Here is a 22952-nt window from a genome sequence, read left to right as displayed (position 1 = left end):
TTATGAATGGTGGCTTTGCCACAAATACTATGTCAACTACATAATCATGCAAAGTAGTATGACAATGATGGAGTGTGTCATAATAACGGAATGGTGGAAAGTTGCATGGCAATATATCTCGGAATGGCTATGGAAATTCCATAATAGGTAGGTATGGTGGATGTTTTGAGGAAGGTATATGGTGGGTTTAAGGTACCGGCGAAAGTTGCGTGGTACTAGAGAGGCTAGCAATGGTGGAAGGGTGAGAGTGCGTATAATCCATGGACTCAACATTAGTCATAAAGAACTCACATACTTATTGCAAAAATTTATTAGTTATTGAAACAAAGTACTACGCGCATGCTCCTAGGGGGATAGATTGGTAGGAAAAGACCATCGCTCGTCCCCGACCGCCACTCCTAAGGAAGACAATCAATAAATAAATCATGCTCCGACTTCATCACATAACGGTTCACCATACGTGCATGCTACGGGAATCACAAACTTCAACACAAGTATTTCTCAAGTTCACAACTACTCAACTCGCATGACTCTAATATCACCATCTCCATATCTCAAAACAATTATCAAGTATCAAACTTCTCATAGTATTCAATGCACTTTATATGAAAGATTTTATTATATCCCTCTTGGATGGCCATCATATTAGGACTAAATTCATAACCAAAGCAAATTACCATGCTGTTCTAAAGGACTCTCAAAATAATATAAGTGAAGCATGAGAGATCAATTATTTCTATAAAATAAAACCACCGCCGTGCTCTAAAAAGATATAAGTGAAGCACTAGAGCAACGACGAACTACTCCGAAAGATATAAGTGAAGATCAGTGAGTAGTTGAATAATTATGCAACTACGTGAAGACTCTCTAACATTTAATAATTTCACATCTTGGTATTTTATTCAAACAGCAAGCAAAGCAAAAGAAAATAAAATGACGCTCCAAGCAAAACACATATCATGTGGCGAATAAAAATATAGCTCCAAGTAAAGTTACCGATGAACAAAGACAAAAGAGGGGATGCTTTCCGGGGCATCCCCAAGCTTAGGCTCTTGGCTATCCTTGAATATTACCTTGGGTTGCCTTGGGCATCCCCAAGCTTAGGCTCTTTCCACTCCTTATTCCATAGTCCATCGAATCCTTACCCACTTGAAAACTTCACAACACAAAACGTAACAGAAAACTCGTAAGCTCCGTTAGTATAAGAAAATAAATCACCACTTCAAGGTACTGTAATGAAACCATTATTTATTTATATTGGTGTTAAACCTACTGTATTCCAACTTCTCTATGGTTTATAGACTCTTTTACTAGCCATAGATTCATTAAAATAAGCAAACAACACACGAAAAACAGAATCTATCAAAAACAGAACAGTCTGTAGTAATATGTGTCTAACGCAAGATCTGAAACCCCAAAAATTCTAAACTAAATTGCTGGACTTGAGGAATTTATCTATTAATCATCTGCAAAAATAATTAACTAAATAGCACTCTCCAATAAAAAATGCAGCAATTCTCGTGAGCGCTAAAGTTTGTGTTTTTTTACAGCAATATCAACAAGACATTCCCCAAGTCTTCCCAACGGTTCTACTTGCCACAAACACTGATTAAACACATAAAACAACATCTAAACAGATGATAGATGAATTATTTATTACTAAGAATGAGCAAAAATCAAGGAACAAAAATAAAATTGGGTTTCCTCCCAACAAGCGCTATCGTTTAACGCCCCTAGCTAGGCATGATGATTTCAATGATGCTCATATAAAAGATAAGAATTGTAACATAAAGAGAGCATCATGAAGAATATGACTAGCACATTTAAGTCTAACCCACTTCTTATGCATAGGGATTTTGTGAGCAAACAACTAATGGGAACAAGAATCAACTTGCATAGGAAGGTAAAACAAGGATAACTTCAAAATTTTAAGCACATAGAGGGGAAACTTGATATTATTGCAATTCCTACAAGCATATGTTCCTCCCTCATAATAATTTTCAGTAGCATCATGAATGAATTCAACAATATAACCAGCACCTAAATCATTCTTTTCATGATCTACAAGCATAGAAAATGTACTACTCTCCACACAAGCAAAATTCTTCTCATGAATAATAGTGGGAGCAAACTCAACAAAATAACTATCATGTGATTCAAAATTAAGATCAAGATGACAAGTTTCATGGTTATCATTGTTATTTAAAGCATATGTGTCATCACAATAATCATCCTAGATAGGAGGCGTGCTTTCAACATAATAAATTTGCTCATCAAAACTTGGGGGACAAAAAATATCATCTTCATCAAACATAGCTTCCCCAAGCTTGTGGCTTTGCATATCATTAGCATCATCGATATTCATGGAATTCATACTAACAACATTGCAATCATGCTCATCATTCAAATATTTAGTGCCAAACATTTTATAGATTTCTTCTTCTAGCACTTGAGCACAATTATACTTTCCATCATACTCACGCAAGATATTAAAAATATGAAGCGTATGAGGCAAACTCAGTTCCATATTTTTTTGTAGTTTTCTTTTATAAACTAAACGAGTGATAAAACAACAAAATAAAAGACTCGATTGCAAGATCTAAAGATATACCTTCAAGCACTAACCTCCCCGGCAACGATGCCAGAAAAGAGCTTGACGTCTACTACACAACCTTCTTCTTGTACACGTTGTTGGGCCTCCAAGTGCAGAGGTTTGTAGGACAGTAGCAAATTTCCCTCAAGTGGATGACCTAAGGTTTATCAATCCGTGGGAGGCGTAGGATGATGATGGTCTCTCTCAAGCAACCCTGCAACCAAATAACAAAGAGTCTCTTGTGTCCCCAACACACCCAATACAATGGTAAATTGTATAGGTGCACTAGTTCGGCGAAGAGATGGTGATACAAGTGGTATATGGATGGAAGATAAAGGTATTTGTAATCTGAAATTATAAAAACAGCAAGGTAACTAATGATAAAAGTGAGTGTAAACGATATTGCAATGCGTTGAAACAAGGCCTAGGGTTCATACTTTCACTAGTGCAAGTTCCCTCAACAATACTAACATAATTGGATGACATAACTATCCCTCAACATGCAACAAAGAGTCACTCCAAAGTCACTAATAGTGGAGAACAAACGAAGAGATTATGGTAGGGTACGAAACCACCTCAAAGTTATTCTTTCCAATCAATCTGTTTGGCTATTCCTATAAGTGTCACAAATATCCCTAGAGTTCGTACTATAATAACACCTTAAGACACAAATCAACCAAAACCCTAATGTCACCTAGATAGTCCAATGTCACCTCAAGTATCCGTGGGTATGATTATACGATATGCATCACACAATCTCAGATTCATCTATTCAACCAACACATAGGACCTCAAAGAGTGCCCCAAAGTTTCTACCGGAGAATCACGATGAAAACATGTGCCAACCCCTATGCATAGGTTCATGGGCGGAACCCGCAAGTTGGTCACCAAAACATACATCAAGTGAATCACGTGATATCCCATTGTCAACACAGATACGCACAACAAGACATACATCAAGTGTTCTCAAATCTTTAAAGACTCAATACGATAAGATAACTTCAAAGGGGAAACTCAATCCATTCCAAGAGAGTAGAGGGGGAGGAGAAACATAAGATCCAACTATAGTAGCAAAGCTCGCGATACATCAAGATCGTGCCAAATCAAGAACACGAGAGAGAGAGAGAGAGAGAGAGAGAGAGAGAGAGAGAGATCAAACACATAGCTACTGGTACATACCCTCAGCCCCGAGGGAGAGCTACTCCCTCCTTGTCATGGAGAGCGCCGGAATGATGAAGATGTCCACCGGAGAAGGATTGCCCCCTCCGCTAGGGTGCCGGAACGGGTCTAGATTGGCTTTTGGTGGCTACGGAGGCTTCTGGCGGCGGAACTCCTAATATATTGTGCTCCCGGATGTTTTTAGGGTATATGGAGATATATAGTTGGAAGAAGTACGTCAGGGGGGCACGAGGGGCCCACGAGGGTGGAGGGCGTGCCTAGGGGGGTGGGCGCTCCCCCCTACCTCGTGGCCTCCTCGAAGCTTCCCTTACGTACACTCCAAGTCTTCTGGGCTTCTTTTGTTCCAGAATTAGGTTCCGTGAATTTTCAGGTCATTGGACTCCGTTTGATTTTCCTTTTCTTCAAAACCCTAAAATAGGCAAAAAAAAAAGAAACTGGCATGGAACAATCAAAAATTATTGATACATTGGAGACTGATACGTCTTCGTCGTATCTACTTTTCCAAACACTTTTGCCCTTGTTTTGGACTCTAACTTGTATGATTTGAATGGAACTAACCCGGACTGACGCTGTTTTCAGCAAAATTGCCATGGTGTTGTTTTATGTGCAGAAAACAAATATTCTCGGAATGACCTAAAACTCCACGGAACATCTTAGAAAAAACAATAAAAAAATCCTCAGCAAAGATGAAGACCAGGGGGCCCACACCCTGTCCACGAGGGTGGGGGGTGCGCCCCCCCTCTAGGGCGCGCCCCCTAACTCATGGGCCCCCTGGATGCCCTCCGACGCCAACTCCAACTCTATATATTTGCTTCCGGAGAGAGAAAAATCAGGGAGAAGAAATCATCGCGTTTTACGATACGGAGCCGCCGCCAAGCCCTAAAACCTCTCGAGAGGGCTGATCTGGAGTCCGTTCGGGGCTCCGGAGAGGGGGATTCGTCGCCGTCGTCATCATCAACCATCCTCCATCACCAATTTCATGATGCTCACCGCCGTGCATGAGTAATTCCATCGTAGGCTTGCTGGACGGTGATGGGTTGGATGAGATTTATCATGTAATCGAGTTAGTTTTGTTAGGGTTTGATCCCTAGTATCCAGTATGTTCTGAGATTGATGTTGCTATGACTTTGCTATGCTTAATGCTTGTCACTAGGGCCCGAGTGCCATGATTTCATATCTGAACCTATTGTGTTTTCATGAATATATGTGAGTTCTTGATCCTATCTTGCAAGTCTATAGTCACATACTATGTGTTATGATCCGGCAACCCCAAAGTGACAATAATCGGGACCACTCCCGGTGATGACCCTACTTTGAGGAGTTCATGTATTCACTATGTGCTAATGCTTTGGTCCGGTTTTCTATTAAAAGGAGGCCTTAATATCCCTTAGTTTCCAATAGGACCCCGCTGCCACGGGAGGGTAGGACAAAAGATGTCATGCAAGTTCTTTTCCATAATCACGTATGACTATATACGGAATACATGCCTACATTACATTGATGAATTGGAGCTAGTTCTGTGTCACCCTATGTTATGACTGTTACATGATGAACCGCATCCGGCATAATTATCCATCACTGATCCGGTGCCTACGAGTTTTCCATATATTTGTTCTCGCTTATTTACTTTCCCGCTGCTACTATTACAATCACTACAAAATACCAAAAACATTACTTTTGTTGTCTTTACTTTTGTTGCCGCTACCACCACTATCATATTACTTTGCTACTAAACACTTTGCTGCAGATACTAAGTTTCCAGGTGTGGTTGAATTGAAAACTCAGCTGCTAATACTTGAGAATATTCTTTGGCTCCCCTTGTGTCGAATCAATAAATTTGGGTTGAATACTCTACCCTCGAAAGTTGTTGCGATCCCCTATACTTGTGGGTTATCAAGACTAATTTCTGGCGCCATTGCCGGGGAGCATAGCTTTATATGATTAGACGCTTGGGTGATTATATGGCTAATATTAAAGGTGAACTTAAACTTGTTAGCAAACATGCTTCTATGGTTACCACTCAAGTAGAACAAGTACTTAAGGCTCAAAAAGAAGTGCTTGATGAAATGAATAGTAAGAAAAATGATTATGCTATTAGAGTGGCTACTAGAACTGGTAGAATGACTCAAGAACCTTTGTATCATGAAGGCCACCCTAAGAGAATCGAGCAAGATTCTCAAAGAAATAATATTGATGTTCCTAGTTCTTCTAAAAAGAAGAAGAAGAAAAATGATAGAACTGTGCAAACTTCTAGTGAACCTATTGCTGAAACACCTGATAATCCAAATGATATATCTATGTCTAATGCTGAAACACAATCTGGTAATGAACATGAACCTAATGAAAATATTAATGATGATTTTCATGATGATGCTCAACCTAGTAATGACAATGATGTAGAAATTGAACCTGCTGTTGATCTTGATAACCCACAATCAAAGAATCAACGCTATGATAAAAGAGACTTTGTTGCTAGGAAACATGGTAAAGAAAGGGAACCTTGGGTTCAGAAACCCATGCATTTTCCAAGGAAACCATCCAAGAAAAAGGCTGATGAGGATTTTGAGCGCCTTGCTGAAATGATTATGCCTATCTTTTTGTGTATGCGATTAACTGATGTGCTCAAAACAAATCCTTATGCTAAATATATGAAGGATATCATTACTAATAAAAGAAAGATACCGGAAGCTGAAATTTCCACCATGCTTGCTAATTATACTTTTAAGGGTGGAATACCAAAGAAACTCGGAGACCCCGGAGTACCTACTATACCTTGCTCCATCAAAAGAAATTATATTAAAACTGCTTTATGTGATCTTGGAGTCGGTGTTAGTGTTATGCCTCTCTCTTTATATCATAGACTTGACTTGAATAAGTTGACACCTACTGAAATATCTTTGCAAATGGCTGATAAATTAACTGCTATACCTGTCGGTATTTGTGAGGATGTGCCTGTTGTGGTTGCAAATGTTACTATTTTAACGGACTTTGTTATACTTGATATTCCCGAGGATGATAGTATGTCTATTATTCTTGCAAGACCTTTTATTAATACTTTAGGGGCTGTTATTGATTGCAACAAAGGCAATGTCACTTTTCATGTTAATGGTAATGAGCATACGATACACTTTCCGAGAAACAACCTCAAGTTCATAGTATCAACTCCATTGGAAAAATTCCATCTGTTATAATTGGAGGTTTTGAATTTCCTCTTCCTACTGTCAAAAAGAAATATGATATACTTATTATTGGGGATGTGCATATCCCCGTTGAGGCAACTTAGTGTTATTCGAAATTTCTCCGGTTTCATGATTATCGGAATGAGTTTGTTAACAAGACTTGATCAACCTTGTTAGTGGATTATTTTTGATGAGCATGATATGGATGAAACTAGAAGCACAACCTTCTATACCCTCTCTATACTTTTTGTTAATTAGTAGAAATAAAGTGAAAATAGTATTTTTCTGTCTGTTTCCTGGCTTATCCGTGCAATATAAAAATATCCCGAAAATAAAAGTCCTCAGAATGACATGCCAATTTAATATGATTTTTTCGGGAATATTTGAGGATTTACTCTGCAAAAATTACCGCGGGAGGAGCTGCCACCTGGCCACGAGGGTGGTGGGCGCCCCCCCCCCCTTAGGGTGCAGCCCCTGCCTCGTGGGCCCACGGTGGCCCTCCTCCACTTATCCCAGCACCCATCTTCTTCCTCTGTCTCACACAAACCCGAAAAACCAAGTCAAGCACGAGTTCCAACCACTTTTGCTGTGATTTTCGATCTCCTTGCTCAAAGCACCTCTCGCAAAACTGCTTGGGGAGATTGTTCCTTGGTATGTGACTCCTCCATTGGTCCAATTAGTTTTTGTTCTAGTGCTTTATTCTTTGCAAATTTGTGCTGCATAGGTGACCATATTCTTGAGCTTGCATGTCAAATTTATATGGTTCTAAGTAGTTCTAATGCTTGATATAGGCTCTAGGCACTTGTAGGAGTAGTTGCTATCAGTTTTATTGAAGTTGGTTCACTTTTGTTTGAAGTTACTAAAAATTTCAGAATTTTTCAGAGAAAAACAATATGCTTAGGAAGATGTTCCAAGGTGGTTCATCTAAGAAGCAAGGACCCAGGACTGCTATGCGCGATGCTGACGAGGATCCACCAAGAGACGCTCCAGTACGGCCTTGCGAATGGCCGCTGGAAAATTTTATGGACCGTGCGGAATTAAAGAAGAATTCAAAGCATATTTGCGCAATGCCGGTCTTGAGGATTTTGAGGCTAACAAATGCCCCAGTATCATGATCTCACAAGTTCATTTGTGAGGAGGTTTGAGTATTCATCTTCGCGTAATTCTCCTTCAGTCATGTTTGATCTCTATGACAAATCTTATACCATGGACTTAGAGGATTTCACTTCTGCTTGCAAACTTCCATCATGGGGTAGTGTTAGGGACCCCCCTAAATATGAATTTAGAAACTTTCTTACTAGTATAACTGTGGGGGAATCTAGAGATATAACACAGGCTACCATAGGGAGCATTCACTTTCTTGCTATACATTATTTTGCTCTCTTCATCGGTAGATGCATAAATGCTAAGGATGAAGCATGTCACATGTGTGTCCCTGATCTTAGCATTCTTAGGAGTGCTGTGTTAGGAGACCAATCTTATCATATGGGAGCCATTGTAGCTCGTAGGGTGCATCATAATAGACATAATGGAGATTTCTTTGGAGGAATTTATGCAACCCGCTTAGCTCAATTTCTTGAGATAGACATTCGTGAGGGTGATACGGAGTTGCCTCCTGCATATTTAGATTATAACTCTATGGCTTCGCACCAGTTTGTTGACAGACCTGAATCACCTCTCTTATATCGTTTAATTTTTGATAAACGACGTGTTTTCCGTATTACTCTCCTTGCTCCTGCCTTCTTTGATTCACAGACAAAAAGAAGATATGTTATTACCAGAGAGGAGGTAGAAGAGTACGAGAGGAGAGCGGAGGCAGCTCGACTCCACGTTGCAGCTCAGCAGGCGATAACCGCTGCACATCAGTATGATCCCAACTATTCTTCGTCGCAGTACGACCCCAGCTACACCTATGGGTATCCTCCAGGCTATCCCTGGCAATAGACCAACTTAGGCCAAAATCCTAAGCTTGGGGGAGTACGTATTTCTCACCGACTTTACATTTATGTTCACACACACTCATTGCTAGATGTCGGTGCTCATACTCTTTCACTTTAATATCCATGTTAGTTTATTTTCTTTTTCCTGCTTTCTTCTTGTGTGTTTGTTAAACCTTAAGAAAAACCAAAAAAAATTAGTAGTAGTTTATTTTTCTGCTGTAGTAAGTAATAATTAAAAAGGAAACCCAAAAATATTTCTCGTTCTTCTTTTGCTTGTTGGGAGCTTTCCCGTGTAAATAGTTTTATTTCTTTTATTTTCTTTGGGGTCAGTAGGATAAGACCATAATTAAATTGTTGAAGTGGCTCTTATATGCATTATTGTTGATTTAACCTAGAGCCCATATTGCCTTGTCTTCTCATGTTTATTGAATGCTCGCAAATTCCAGCTTAGTCCAATGCACGTGCACTCTTATTATTGTTCACACCGTTCGGTCGTGCAAGTGAAAGGCAATTATCACTACAAGAAATATGTCAACTTGCGACCAGCACTATTGGTCACTGAATGGTCACTGTTTTCAATTTGTGACCTTTTTGTGAGCAAAAACATAAGGTCAAAAGCTGGCGGTCATAAACTGACTATAGCGACCTTTCTTCTGGAATGGTCGTAGACGTTTATGACCAAAATACGTCTACTGTGGCGTTTTGGTCACTAGCAACCTCCCCAGGCCACGTAGGCAGCCAGTGTGGCAATCTGATGTGGCACAAGATTCAGCCCGGTCCAATTCGATTTTCTACATGTGCCTAGCCCAACAATTCGGCCTTTTTACTGTATATTTTCCCTAGCTACATGGGTTATTTTTTCTAATAGTTTTGATTTCTACATTGGCCTGACCCAACAATTGGGCCTTTCGTTTTTGGGCCATGGCCTTTTTGGCTCAACAGTTACATTTCTTTTTTTAAGACAGATCCAATAGTCAGATGGGTTTGAGTGGGTCCCAATGGTCAGAGTCATGTTCTTCAAATTTTGATTTTCCAGTAAATAAAAACAAATATTTAAATCAGAACTGACTGAAAACAACCAAATTTGGCACCTTACAATCAAACATACACCACGTTTATAATCGAACATACTTCACATTAGGTTTACAGCCACCAAGAACACAACTAAATATCAAAATATAACTATCTATCAGAGTATAACTAGCTCCAATGAGCTAGAACTCAATGCTTCTTCACTTCTTGGAGCCCATGACGAAACACGAATAAAGTACAGCATCTGCAAGTTATCAAACAATATGGTAAGGAGCAAAATAAAGGCAATCTAAAAGCACATTAACTTGTAGGCAGTCTGTGTGCATAAATAAAGTAAAACAAGCAAAATGAGGCATAGAAATCAGTGGATACAAGTAGTTACTATCAGCAGCAAGCAAATACTACTCCAATCACATCAGGTTTACAATCCTATAAATGTGACATTTTTATCATGTAAGCATAGAAGGACAAATTAAACATCATTTAGATGTTCGAAACAAATAACCAGAATTTAACCGTTTGAACAGCAAAAAAATTGTTCCAGTAGATCATATCCGGTTTAAATTAACTCCTTTGACACCAATATTATACAACATCAAAGAAGTATACATACTGATCATGTTTAATTAGCACATAGAAGCCAAATACTAGTAACCGATGAAGAAAAAATCCTGATATACAAAGCTAAGCTCATTGTGCATTTTCTTTTTCAATGTGATACACAATAAGCATAAGTAACCACCAAAATCTCTCAATACCGATCATTAACTAGAGACCTCCCGGGAGACAAAGCCCTAACAGCCATGGCATCGAATTGAAGAGTTGGTATGCAAAGAAAAAGCGACTACCTCTCAGGGGTCGTAGACGGCGGCGATGACCCTGGTGTTGCCCATCTCGAACAGCGCCGACCCGTCGGCCCTGGAGAAGATGTCGACCTCGCCCTTGAGCTGCCGCATCTGCAAGGAAAGGCAGCAAACAGGAAGAATCAGAGGCAATCGAGCCAGCATGAAGAGAATGAGGCTGCTCTGCTGTGGACAGGAAGATTTTAGCTAGGTATGATTGTTAAAAGAAAACAACAAGACTGTGTGACAGTAGCAAACAGTATTCAGAGCATCATTACCCAGTCATACTCTCCGCGGACCCTTTCCACTCCATACTCCATGCCTACATACACTCCAGCAACAGCACCTGCAGATTAACAGAAGAAGCATCCGAATGTGTCAGCGAACATAAGAAGAAACAGACGAGTGTTTGACGCCAATGCATTTATATCAGCCAAATAAAACAACAGAGTAATATGCTTCTACTTGGTTACCCCAATATGCGCCCTCCTTGCACATTTTCTTCAGCTGCATAAACAACCAGAATACCATATTAGATTTCTGAATCGGGAAGAACATGTTTGAATGGAGAAGACGGAAACATGACTCAAGCGAACAAGATAGGAGAAAGGAGAGGACCTTCCATGGCCCTTGTCTTTATTACATATTTTTGGCAACTGTGCACTGCCTTGATTACATATTTTGTAACCACAGCCCCAAAAAAATGTAAGTCATCGACTCACAATCAAGCATACTAAATGGTTTTTTCAAACACATCCTGGCTTTCCCCAAACTGAACTTACTAGTTAAAGCAAAGCTATCGGCACAAGATTCTAACAGAAAATGGCCACTCCAAGCCATCCAAATCATAAACAATACACCATGGATACATAATGATTCCTACTGAGATTTAGTTTTAGTTGAGCCTAAAATAGTCTGACAGTCCAAGCGCACACGTTTGGCTTGGGGCATATCTATACTCTAGATAACAAACAGTATGACTTCTTATAAATAATAACCAATAGTACTGCCCCCAGATGAGCTGCTCATACATAACGATAAGCCAACTAACAGCTAAAGCAGAGCATAACTTCATAAATATGATCATTTTCAGCATCATCTCCAAGAGGAAGAAAAATTCAAAGAAGCCTCTATATGTACAAATAAACACACTGGCATTTGCCACATAGGGCTAGCAAGCCAGCAATGAACCATGTGCATAATCTACTATAAATAAAGCATCCTTTAAATCTGATTATAGGACACAAGCAAGATCATGATCCTCTATTTATCTCTCTAAACCAAAATCTTGATTCTGCATTATAGTCCGCACAACAATCCTATCGCTCAGTATGATTATTTTCAGCAGCATCTCCCAGAGGAAGAAAAATTCGAAGAGGGCGCTATATGTATAGATAAACACATTGGCATTTGCTACACAGGTCTAGCTAGCCAGCAATGAACCATGTGCCTAATCTGCTATAAATAGAGTGTCATTTAAATCTGATTACAGGACACAAGCAAGATCAAGATACTCTCTGTCTATCTCTCTCTCAACCAAAATCTTGATTTCACATATAGTCTGCACAACAATCCTATCACTCCAATCTACGGTACAGGTGCAAGCCATGCCATAATAAACGAAGAGGGGATCCCAGATCTGTGGCTAGGAGGGGGCAACGGGAGTGACAGGAAGAGCACCTGAAGGACGATGACAATGATGACGTGGACTGCCGTCGCTTCTCCCGGTGATGGTGACCTCGGGCGGCAGCAGATGGCGGCTCGGTGCCAGGGTGCAGTGGGAGAACTCGACAGATCTGACCTGGAAACCCAAAAGAGCAAGTAAATTCAGCGCGCGAACCGAAGCAGAAGAGCCTCCCTGCGCGAAACTGCGAGGCGGGGTTAGAATTAAGCGAGGAGGGGAGGGAGGCGGGGCTTGGCCGACCTGCTCGATGTGTCCCTGCGGGAAGTAGAAGACGAGGTCCCTGACTCGCGGGACGGTGACGAGCGGGCCGACGCAGGCGTGCCAGAGCTCGTCGTAGAGCGGATCCCCTGCTCGGAAAACCAGCGCCGGCAAACGTTAGCGACCAACGAGGAGGAGGATTGCGGCCGCGCTGGCCAGATCCGGAAGGTTGTGTACCTGCAGAGGGGCCTGCGGCGGCGCCATGGCGGCGGGAGGCATCTGCTGCTGCTGCTAGCCGGCAGTGTGTCGGGAGGAACCCTAGCCGCTGCCATGGGGATGGAGCTCCAGGTCCAAGCCCTTGCGGATCTGGGAGACGCCGCCACCAACTGACCTGCTCGCGCGCACGATCTCCATCTTCTCTTACGGTGAGGTGAGGGGAGGTGAGGGAGGGGAGAGGGGGGAGCGCCAGCGGCGAGGTCGGAGGGAGACGCGGCAGCCAAGATCTGGTGTCGGAGGTGGCGGCGGCAAGGGAGGAGTGTAGCGCTAGGGTTTGCGCGAGAGAGAGGAGGGCTGGGTTGGGTTCACGCGAGGGAGAAGGGTTGGGTGGGGATTTTCTGCCGTCGGATGGGATGGATCGATGGACCGATGGATGGACTGATGTTTGCCAGGTCATCGATCCAAGCCACTAGTGACTCCACCAATCAGAATTAAGCTTAGGTAGTTTTTTTTGTTTCTCTTATGATTTTCACCCTCTAATTCAGGGTAAACATTCAACATATTAACCAATTATAGTTTGCTAAAATAAACCAATAGTGTGCACATATGTGTATCTTGGGATAACAAACAATGTTGATTTGGGGAGATTTCACTTTCATTGCACAAAAGAGCCATTTTCCATTTTTCGAGTGCCCCAAATGAGGTTTTTTTGTGAATAACCTACCAAATAATTATTGCAAAATTGGACCAAATTATTTTTCTAAAATACTAGGACATATTTAATGCACAATTGATCAAATTATTGGGTGTAAAAAGTTTTGATCCACCTCTGGTGAAAAAGACAAATTTTCGCCGTTTCAGCTGGAAGCGGGTCAAATTTGAACTACGGCTGCCTCATAGTTTGCTATTTATTTTTTATAAAAATTATTTCTAGGTACAAAATTATCTATTTAATCAGAGAAACACCAAAACAATTCCAAGATTCAACCACTAGCTAGGAACGGTCATTCCCGTCGTTTTGACCGCATTTTGAAACGGGCATAAAAAATTCAAAAAAAATCAAAAAATTGGAAAACCTTCACATTGTGTCATCATATGTGACCAAATTCCCAGGAAAAATAATAAACTTGTAATACGGCAATTTTTTAAAAAAAAGTGTTTTCAGAAACGAGCTATCATGTGTGAAGATTCATGGCTTTCAAGTCAAATGATCAATCTTATGGCCACATTCATTGCCTAGTTTGTTCAAATAATCTCATATTGTGCACAAGGGTGCATATTGGAATGGCAAACAATGTTGCCTAAGGGAGTTTTCATTTTCTTTGTACGAAAAATCAATTTTTCATTTTTCGAGTGCCCAAAAGGAGGTTTTTTGTGAAGGACCTCCCAAATAATTGTTGCAAAATTGGACGAAATCAATTTTATAAAATACTAGGACATATTTAATGCACAATTGACAAAATGGTTGGGTGTAAAAAGTTTCGATCCACCTCTCGTGAAAAAGACAAATTTCTGCCGATTCAGTTGGAAGCGGGTCAAATTTGAACTACAGCTGCCTCATAGTTTGCTATTTATTTTTTCCAAAAATCATTTCTAGGTACATAAGTACCTATTTAATCATAGAAACACCAAAAAATTCAAGATTCAACCACTAGCTAGGAACGGTCATTCCCGCCGTTTTGGCCATATTTTGAAACGGGCATAAAAAATTCAAAAAAAATCAAAAAATTGGGAAACCTTCGCATTGTGTCATTATATATGGCCAAGTTCCCGGGAAAAATAACAAACTTGCAATACAGCAATTATTTTAAAAAAGTGTTCTCAAAATCGAGCTATCACGTGTGGATATCAATGGCTTTCAAGCCAAATGATCAATCTTATGGCCACATTCATGGCATAATTTGTTCAAATGATCCCATATTGTGCACAAGGGTGTATATTGGAATGGCAAACAATGTTGCCTAAGGAAGTTTTCATTTTCTTTGGACAAAAAAACCATTTTCCATTTTTCGAGTGCCCAAAAGGAGGTTTTTTGTGAAGGACCTCCCAAATAATTGTTGCAAAATTGGACCAAATCATTTTTATAAAATACTAGGCCATATTTAATGCACAATTGAAAAAATTGTTGGGCGTCAAAAGTTTTGATCCACCTCTGGTGAAAAAGACAAATTCCCGCCGATTTAGTAGGAAGCGGGTCAAATTTGAACTGCAGCTGCCTCATAGTTTACTATTTATTTTTTCCAAAAATCATTTATAGTTACATAAGTACCTATTTAATCATAAATACATGGTTTTATGGCGATACGTCGAGGTTTGGGCGGTGGCCAAGGCCCCCAACTCTAGAGCGCGTAAACTCACATGCCCGACGCGTGGTCACCGCATGACCGTGGCGTTGCCATGTGTTCTGGGCAGCCTAGGCATGTCTAGTGGGTTGGGCACTCCCCAGGTAGGTTCTAGGAAGAAAATTACAACATAAGATTCTCACGAGGAGACCGATCGATGCTCAAACATGAATTAGCATCCAAGTGTTTGATTAGCGGTACGGGACATGCATATGGCCAATGGGCGTGAGTTTTTGCTGAGGATGATCATCTACTAAGAAGAATGTCTTCGCAAATTTTCAGATCAAAAGGAGGATCCTAGGTGGTACTTGCTTTGCAAAGTACCACACTGGACAGAAATATGAATGTTGAAGCTGGGCTCAAAATAATGAATGGATTGAGCTGAAATTTGGTGGAGGATGATTATTTGGGCATTGGAAAGCACCGTCGAAAATTGATACCATTTGGACATGCCAAAGTGGTACTTCCTTCACAATGCTCTTCTATGGACATAAACTTGGGAAAACTAGTGAGAGAAATTGGATGAATGAAATGAGCTCAATTTTGGTGTAGGTAAGTTACATGGGTATGTTTATGCCTTGGTAGATTTTTAGATCATTTGGGTAAGCCTAGATACTACTTACTTCACAAAGCTTCTCTCGAGGTAGAAACTTTGGAAATTTCCTGAGAAAGATTACTAGGAAAATGGAGCTGAATATTATCATGTGGCAATGATTTGGGTATGGAAGAGTGACCAAAGAGTTTGAGGTTAATAGGAGGGGTCTAGATAACACTTGCTTTGCAACGTGCCAATCTGGCCATAAAATATAAATTGAACCTGGGCTCACATAGATAATTTGCCTGAGCTGCAATTTGGAGGAGGGTGATAATTTGGGCATATGAAGGAACTGTATAGATTTCATGTCATTTGGATATATAAAAAAGGTACTTCCTTCACAATGCTTCTAGGTGGACAAAAACTTTGGAAATTTGCCGAGCAAGATTTGCCAGGCAAATGGAGCTGAATTTTGTCATGCTGCAATGATTTGGATAGGAAAGAGTGCCCAAGAATTCCGAGGGCAATCAAGAATATATAAATAGCACTTCCTTCATAAAGTGATGTTGTGAACAGAATAGGAAAATGAATATTGTTGAATTATTTTTGAACTAGGCAAGGAAGTATTTTTACATATTTGATGAAGATATGACCCAAAGAATTTATGAGATTTTTTTGGGAATTTTCAGAATGACAGAAATATAGGTTGCTTCACAACCTAGGGCAAAAATTGACACATGGACATGACACATAGGCAAAACTGATGAGGTGGCGCCAAGTCATACCAATCCGCCACAATTGACAAGGTTATGACCATCTATATTGGTCATGATCAGCTAGAAATAAAGCAACGGAATAGTGCTATCTGCTTTATGATCATTTCGTGTAAGGAAATTACGACCTTTCTGACCAAAATGATCGCAATGGTTTAGGGTTTGGAGCCCCCCGGACAGCTTTTGACCAATTGGTCTAAAATGGTCATAGATTTATGACCAATTCTTCCAGGGTCACTGACAGAAGGTCATAAGTTGACATATTTCTTGTAGTGTATGATGATATATGATGGGCTGACTGAGATGAGAAAAGCTGGTATGAACTCGACCTCTTTTGTTTTTGTAAATATGATGAGCCTCTCATTCTTGATTCAGGTTATTATGAATAAACATGTTTGCAATGACAATTAGAGATCATAGTTGCTTGTGCCATGCTTGATTAGCTATGAGTTATAATGGTTTACCTTGCGTGCCAACATGCTATTGAGATGATTATGATGTGGTATGATGGGGTGGTATCCTCCTTTGAATGATTTAAGTGACTTGACTTGGCACATGTTCACGCATGTAGTTGAAACAAAATCAACATAGCCTTCACGATATTTATGTTCATGGTGGGTTATATCCTACTCATGCTTGCATCCAATGTTTATTAATTTTAATGCATGTACATGGTTTTGGTCACTCTCTAGTTGGTCGCTTCCCAGTCTTTTGCTAGCATTCACTTATACTAAGCGGAAATACTGCTTGTGCATCCAATCCCTTAAACCCCAAGGTTATTCCAGATGAGTCCACTATACCTTCCTATATGCGGTATCTACCTGCCGTTCCAAGTAAATTTGTATGTGCCAAACACTAAACCTTCAAATAAACATTCTGTTCTGTATGCTCGAATAGCTCATGTATCAACCAAGGTTGTCCTTATCTTCCGTGTTAGGCGGGTTATTCTCAAGAGGAGTGGACTCCGCTCCTCACTCACGAGAAAATGGCTGGTCACCGGGATGCCCAGTCCCATGCTTTATGCAAACCAAATCAAAATTAATTGCAAACAAAACTCCCCCTGGGACATGATGTATGTTGGAGACACTCGTTGTTTCGAGCAAGTCATGGATTGATACTTGTTGGTGGAGGGGGAGTATAAACTTTACCATTCTGTTTGGGAACCGCCTATAATGTGTTTAGCATGGAAGATATCGCCATCTCTTAGTTGCTATGTTGACAATGAAAGTATACCACTCAAAATACAATTTATCTCTATTTCAAAACCGAGCTCTGGCACCTCTACAAATCCCTGCTTCCCTCTGCGAAGGGCCTATCCATTTACTTTTATGTTGAGTCATCACCCTCTTATTAAAAAGCACTAGCTGGAGAGCACAGCTGTCATTTGCATTCATCACTATTAATCTATGTTGGGTGTGACTATGATTGGATCTCTTTTACCATGAATTACAATGTCTAGTCAGTCCTTGATCTTTAAAGGTGCTCTACATTTATGTTTTGCGGTCTCAGAAAGGGCTAGCGAGATACCATCTTGTTATATCATATTATGATTGTTTTGAGAAAGTGTTGTCATCCGAGATTTATTATTATGACTTGCTAGTTGATTATGCTATTGATATGAGTAATTATGAGACCTGAGAATTGTTGCAAATGTGGTTAGTTATGATCTATGCTAAAAACTTGAATGCTGGCTTGACATAGTTACAACAACAAGAGAAAACAGAGTTTGTAAAAGCTTTTCTTTCTTTCTTTCAGTTTGTCAACTGAATTTCTTGTGGACAAGCAAGGGTTTATGTTTGGGGGAGTTGATACGTCTCCGTCGTATCTACTTTTCCAAACACTTTTGCCCTTGTTTTGGACTCCAACTTGTATGGTTTGAATGGAACTAACCCGGACTGACGCTATTTTCAGCAGAATTGCCATGGTGTTGTTTTATGTGCAGAAAACAAATATTCTCGGAATGACCTGAAACTCCACGGAACATCTTAGAAAAAACAATAAAAAATCCTCGCCAAAGATGAAGACCAGAGGGCCCACACCCTGTCCATGAGGGTGGGGGTGCGCCCCCTACCTCGTGGGCCCCCTGGATGCCCTCCGACGCTAACTCCAACTCTATATATTTGCTTTCGGAGAGAAAAAAATCAGGGAGAAGAAATCATCGCGTTTTACGATATGGAGCCGCCGCCAAGCCCTAAAACCTCTCGGGAGGGCTGATCTGGAGTCTGTTTGGGGCTCCGGAGAGGGGGATTCGTCGCCGTCGTCATCATCAACCATCCTCCATCACCAATTTCATGATGCTCACCGTCGTGCGTGAGTAATTCCATCGTAGGCTTGCTGGACGGTGATGGGTTGGATGAGATTTATCATGTAATCGAGTTAGTTTTGTTAGGGTTTGATCCCTGGTATCCACTATGTTCTGAGATTGATGTTGCTATGACTTTGCTATGCTTAATGCTTGTCACTAGGGCCCGAGTGCCATGATTTCAGATCTGAACCTATTATGTTTTCATGAATATATGTGAGTTCTTGATCCTATCTTGCAAGTCTATAGTCACCTACTATGTGTTATGATCCGGCAACCCCGAAGTGACAATAATCGGGACCACTCCCGGTGATGACCATAGTTTGAGGAGTTCATGTATTCACTATGTGCTAATGCTTTGTTCCGGTTCTCAATTAAAAGGAGGCCTTAATATCCCTTAGTTTCCAATAGGACCCCACTGCCACGGGAGGGTAGGACAAATGATGTCATGCAAGTTCTTTTCCATAAGCACGTATGACTATATACGGAATACATGCCTACATTACATTGATGAATTGGAGCTAGTTCTGTGTCACCCTATGTTATGACTGTTAGATGATGAACCACATCCGGCATAATTATCCATCACTGATCCGGTGCCTACGAGTTTTCCATATACAGGTTCTCGCTTATTTACTTTCCCGCTGCTACTGTTACAATCACTACAAAATACCAAAAACATTACTTTTGCTGTCTTTACTTTTGTTGCCGCTACCACCACTATCATATTACTTTGCTACTAAACACTTTGCTGCAGATACTAAGTTTCCAGGTGTGGTTGAATTGACAGCTCAGCTGCTAATACTTGAGAATATTCTTTGACTCCCCTTGTGTCGAATCAATAAATTTGAGTTGAATACTCTACCCTCGAAAGCTGTTGCGATCCCCTATAATTGTGGGTTATCAGAGACGTATCAGGTGTGAAGATGAAGATGGTGTTAAAGGCGCGCGCGCGGCCAAGGTGGAGAAGAAGGTCAAGAAAAAGATGTTCAATCCCAGAGTCAAGCTCGTCATGTTTCGTTTTTTATTTTGTTGCTTTTCTATGTCGTGTCGTGTCGTGTCATGTTTCGTCATGTATCCGTGAACTGTCCGTGAACTTATTATTGTAATGGTATGGTGTGTTGCATCTTATCTAAGTTATTAGGGTTTGTTATGTGTGTTAAAAAATGTCCGTGCTCAAACATATCATTTCTTCCCTAAACCAAGTCATGAAGTTCGAGAACTTGTGGTTTTCATTAATGAAAACCATAATGAAATTTGGAGGGGGTGAGAAGCCCTCTGTTTCATTCAAAAAAAAGTCATGAACTAACATGCAAATTTATTCCCTTTAAATCCTAAACCAAGTGTCACTCTAACCCTAAACCAAGTGCCACTCTAACGAAAATCATGTGGCAGTGCAAACATACATTTTCAACCTTCCAACCCTCCAAAATTTCAGTGAAAAACAAAGGAAAACCACTCTCACCCGTGTGCAAACATTCACAGTCTCACTATTTTTTTTTGACAAATTGCACAGTCTCACTATGTACCTTCCTTCCCTACCCATGTCAAAGTCTTGCCATCTGTCCTAGCGGTTACCAGCGCAGCCCTAAACACCACAAGCCCACGCGGTCTTGGGTTCAAGTCCCCAGCCGCACCAATTTTTTGTGCATTTTTCACCCTTCATTTTTTAGACAAATTATTTTTTTCTCAATGTAATGCCCTTAAAAAATGTTCATTTATTTTGGCACCAGGTGTAAACCTCTATCAGAGCTGAGGCACATTTTCCATGACATTTTGGTCTTTGATTTAAATCACGGTGTATATGAATTGGATTAATTAACAGCTCCAAAAAATTTCTAACCTTAATTGTTTGGCTCTGGAATAATTCAATTAGCTTCCACAAAAAGTTTCAGCATTATGATTTACTGCCTAAATTAAATCATAACAGAAAACAGAAAAATACGCAAGAGAACCCCCGAATGGGCCTAATTGGATGATGTTTGCCCTTTAGTCTAGCCTGTACTTGGCTCTACGCTCTGAATTTGGCCCAAGAGCAACCTTTTTATTTGACAGAAAGGCAGAGCAGAGAGCTGCATTTCATTGATCAGAAGTTTCTGAATTCCTAATTTCTTCTCTTTTTTTCAACATATTTAAATGTTGGTCACTTCTTCTCTTTTTTTCAACATTTAAACAACTTTGACCAACATTTAGACTAGGTGAATTTCTCATACAATTTCAAGATTACAAATTCCTCCATAGTTCATGTCTTTCCATACATTTTCAACATTACAACCAGTGCGATTACCATACCTACAAATGCACAAAAGTATTTGCAAATGGGTATAGGTAGTGCTTGATCTTCAAGCTTCCTAACCTTCTTCTTCAACATCCTAACCTTCTTCGCCCTCCATCTCTTCTTCCAGAGCTCGTGGTGCGGCCACTGTCGTTTGTGGCAGCATGCGCAACCATTCTTCATGCTCTTCTTACAGTTCATTCATCAGAGTCTTGGCCAGAGCATCGACCCAAAGAGAGAAGCATGTCACCTGCATGAACACCAAACAGATCAACCCATTGCTCAAAGATCCCGACCACGAAAATGGAGCAATTGCCCCGATTCTTACCCCATTCTCGCTGCACACGTAGAACGGACGATTCTGGTTCCTCGGTGTCTGAGAAACCCTCCGATCAACGCCCGCCCAGCACCGTGGACAGACGAAGACAGACATGTCCACACGCGTCCGGCTCTGCATCCGTGAGGTGGCGCGGGAGCTTGAGGAAGACATGGAGCTCGGAGCCGAAGGGATCTCAGCGCCGCCGCGCCCTCCACTGCTAGCTTCCCACCGCCGCGCCCTCCACAGCTAGCTTCCCATCGCCGTGCTCTCTCTCTCTCGCCATGGTCACCGCCGTGCTCTCTGTCGCCGTGGTCACCGCCGCTGTCGCCCGCTTATATAGCACACCCGCCAACGGCTCTCTCCTCAACGACTCTCTGTTGGGTCCCACAAGCCACGCGTGCAAGGGCCGTCTGGTGCCTGGTCCCACCTGTAAGGGCCGAGTCAAAAGATTGACCTTACGGAGATGGCAGAGTTCACGGAACGAGTCGGTGCGCACGGACTAGGTGCAAAACTGAGCACAATTCGCATCTGAGGGTAAAACTGAGTACATGGACAGCACTGAGGGCAAAAGGATAATTAACCCTTAAGAAAAAGGGTTTCCCCCTACTTTGTATTCCAAAGCAACCAACCGATACATCCAACGATAGATGCTGGGGCGGAAGCAGCACAATCACACCCAAAAGAAACGAAAGAGAAACAACAAGAGAAAAGAATGCCGACAACGGCGGATCGACGGAAACGAAGAAGCTTCACGACCACTGCGCCCACCGAAGATCTCCCACCAAGCTCCAAGGCTCCGAAGCACCGGTACCAATCAGCACCTCCAAGAAGGACCGCGATGATGACGACGCTGCTGCCAAGGGTTTCCCCCGGTACACGACGAGGCGAGAGGAAGGGTCGCTCCCGAAGCCCTCCAGGAAGGTCCAGCGGCACCCACTGGCGTCGCCGCGTCGGTGTCGGACAGGCCGACAGGGGTGTCCCCCGATCCCAACCTTCACCTCGGGTGCTCCAGAGCATGCCACCAAACCGACCACCATCTTGCGCCACCATGGTCAAGAAGCCTCCACGCCGTCTCACCACGGCACCACGAAGTGAGGTCTGCACAACAAAGGAAAGGAGCCGGGACTAGGGGCCGCAGCACCGTCGGCACGCGGGAGGGCACAACCTCCACCGTCAACGACGGTAGCTGACCGGACACAATAGAAGGAGCATACCAGGCCCGGCCGGGAACTCCATGCCCGTAATGCTCCCGCCATCGCGCTGCAGCAGGCACGCCGTTGGCATCGCCGCCCCTCATCCGAGCTGCTCCTCCTCCTCACCACATAGACGACGACGAAGCCATGCCGGGGACCGGCCCGCTAGGACCCAGATGGGGCCAGGAGGGCCCAGATCTGGGCCGGGGTCGCGTCGCCGGCCACCGCACGCCACCACGCCGCCGTGCTGCCAAGGTCAGCACCGCCACCGCGCCTACCGCCGGCGACCGCCGCCGGGTCGCCGGGCCGCCACCCAGCCGAGCCTCACCGCCGCCGTCACCAGCCCCGGG

The 22952-nt window shown here is 42.0% G+C and overlaps 1 long non-coding RNA gene across 1 annotated transcript; it reads right to left on the bottom strand.

The window, feature by feature from the left end:
- Positions 1-10789: 10789 nt before the first annotated feature.
- Positions 10790-11303, bottom strand: LOC119271163. Its single transcript, XR_005134435.1, has 3 exons — positions 11239-11303; positions 11044-11111; positions 10790-10879 (listed from the first exon to the last, which is right to left on the bottom strand). It is a non-coding gene; the product is annotated as an uncharacterized LOC119271163 (long non-coding RNA).
- Between the last annotated feature and the right edge of the window lie 11649 nt (positions 11304-22952).

The sequence above is a fragment of the Triticum dicoccoides genome, chromosome 3A (assembly GCF_002162155.2).
Source record: "Triticum dicoccoides isolate Atlit2015 ecotype Zavitan chromosome 3A, WEW_v2.0, whole genome shotgun sequence".
Classification (NCBI taxonomy): Eukaryota; Viridiplantae; Streptophyta; class Magnoliopsida; order Poales; family Poaceae; genus Triticum; species Triticum dicoccoides.
The sequence above is the reverse complement of the archived record's forward strand: the minus strand, read 5'-3'. Positions and strand labels throughout refer to the sequence as shown.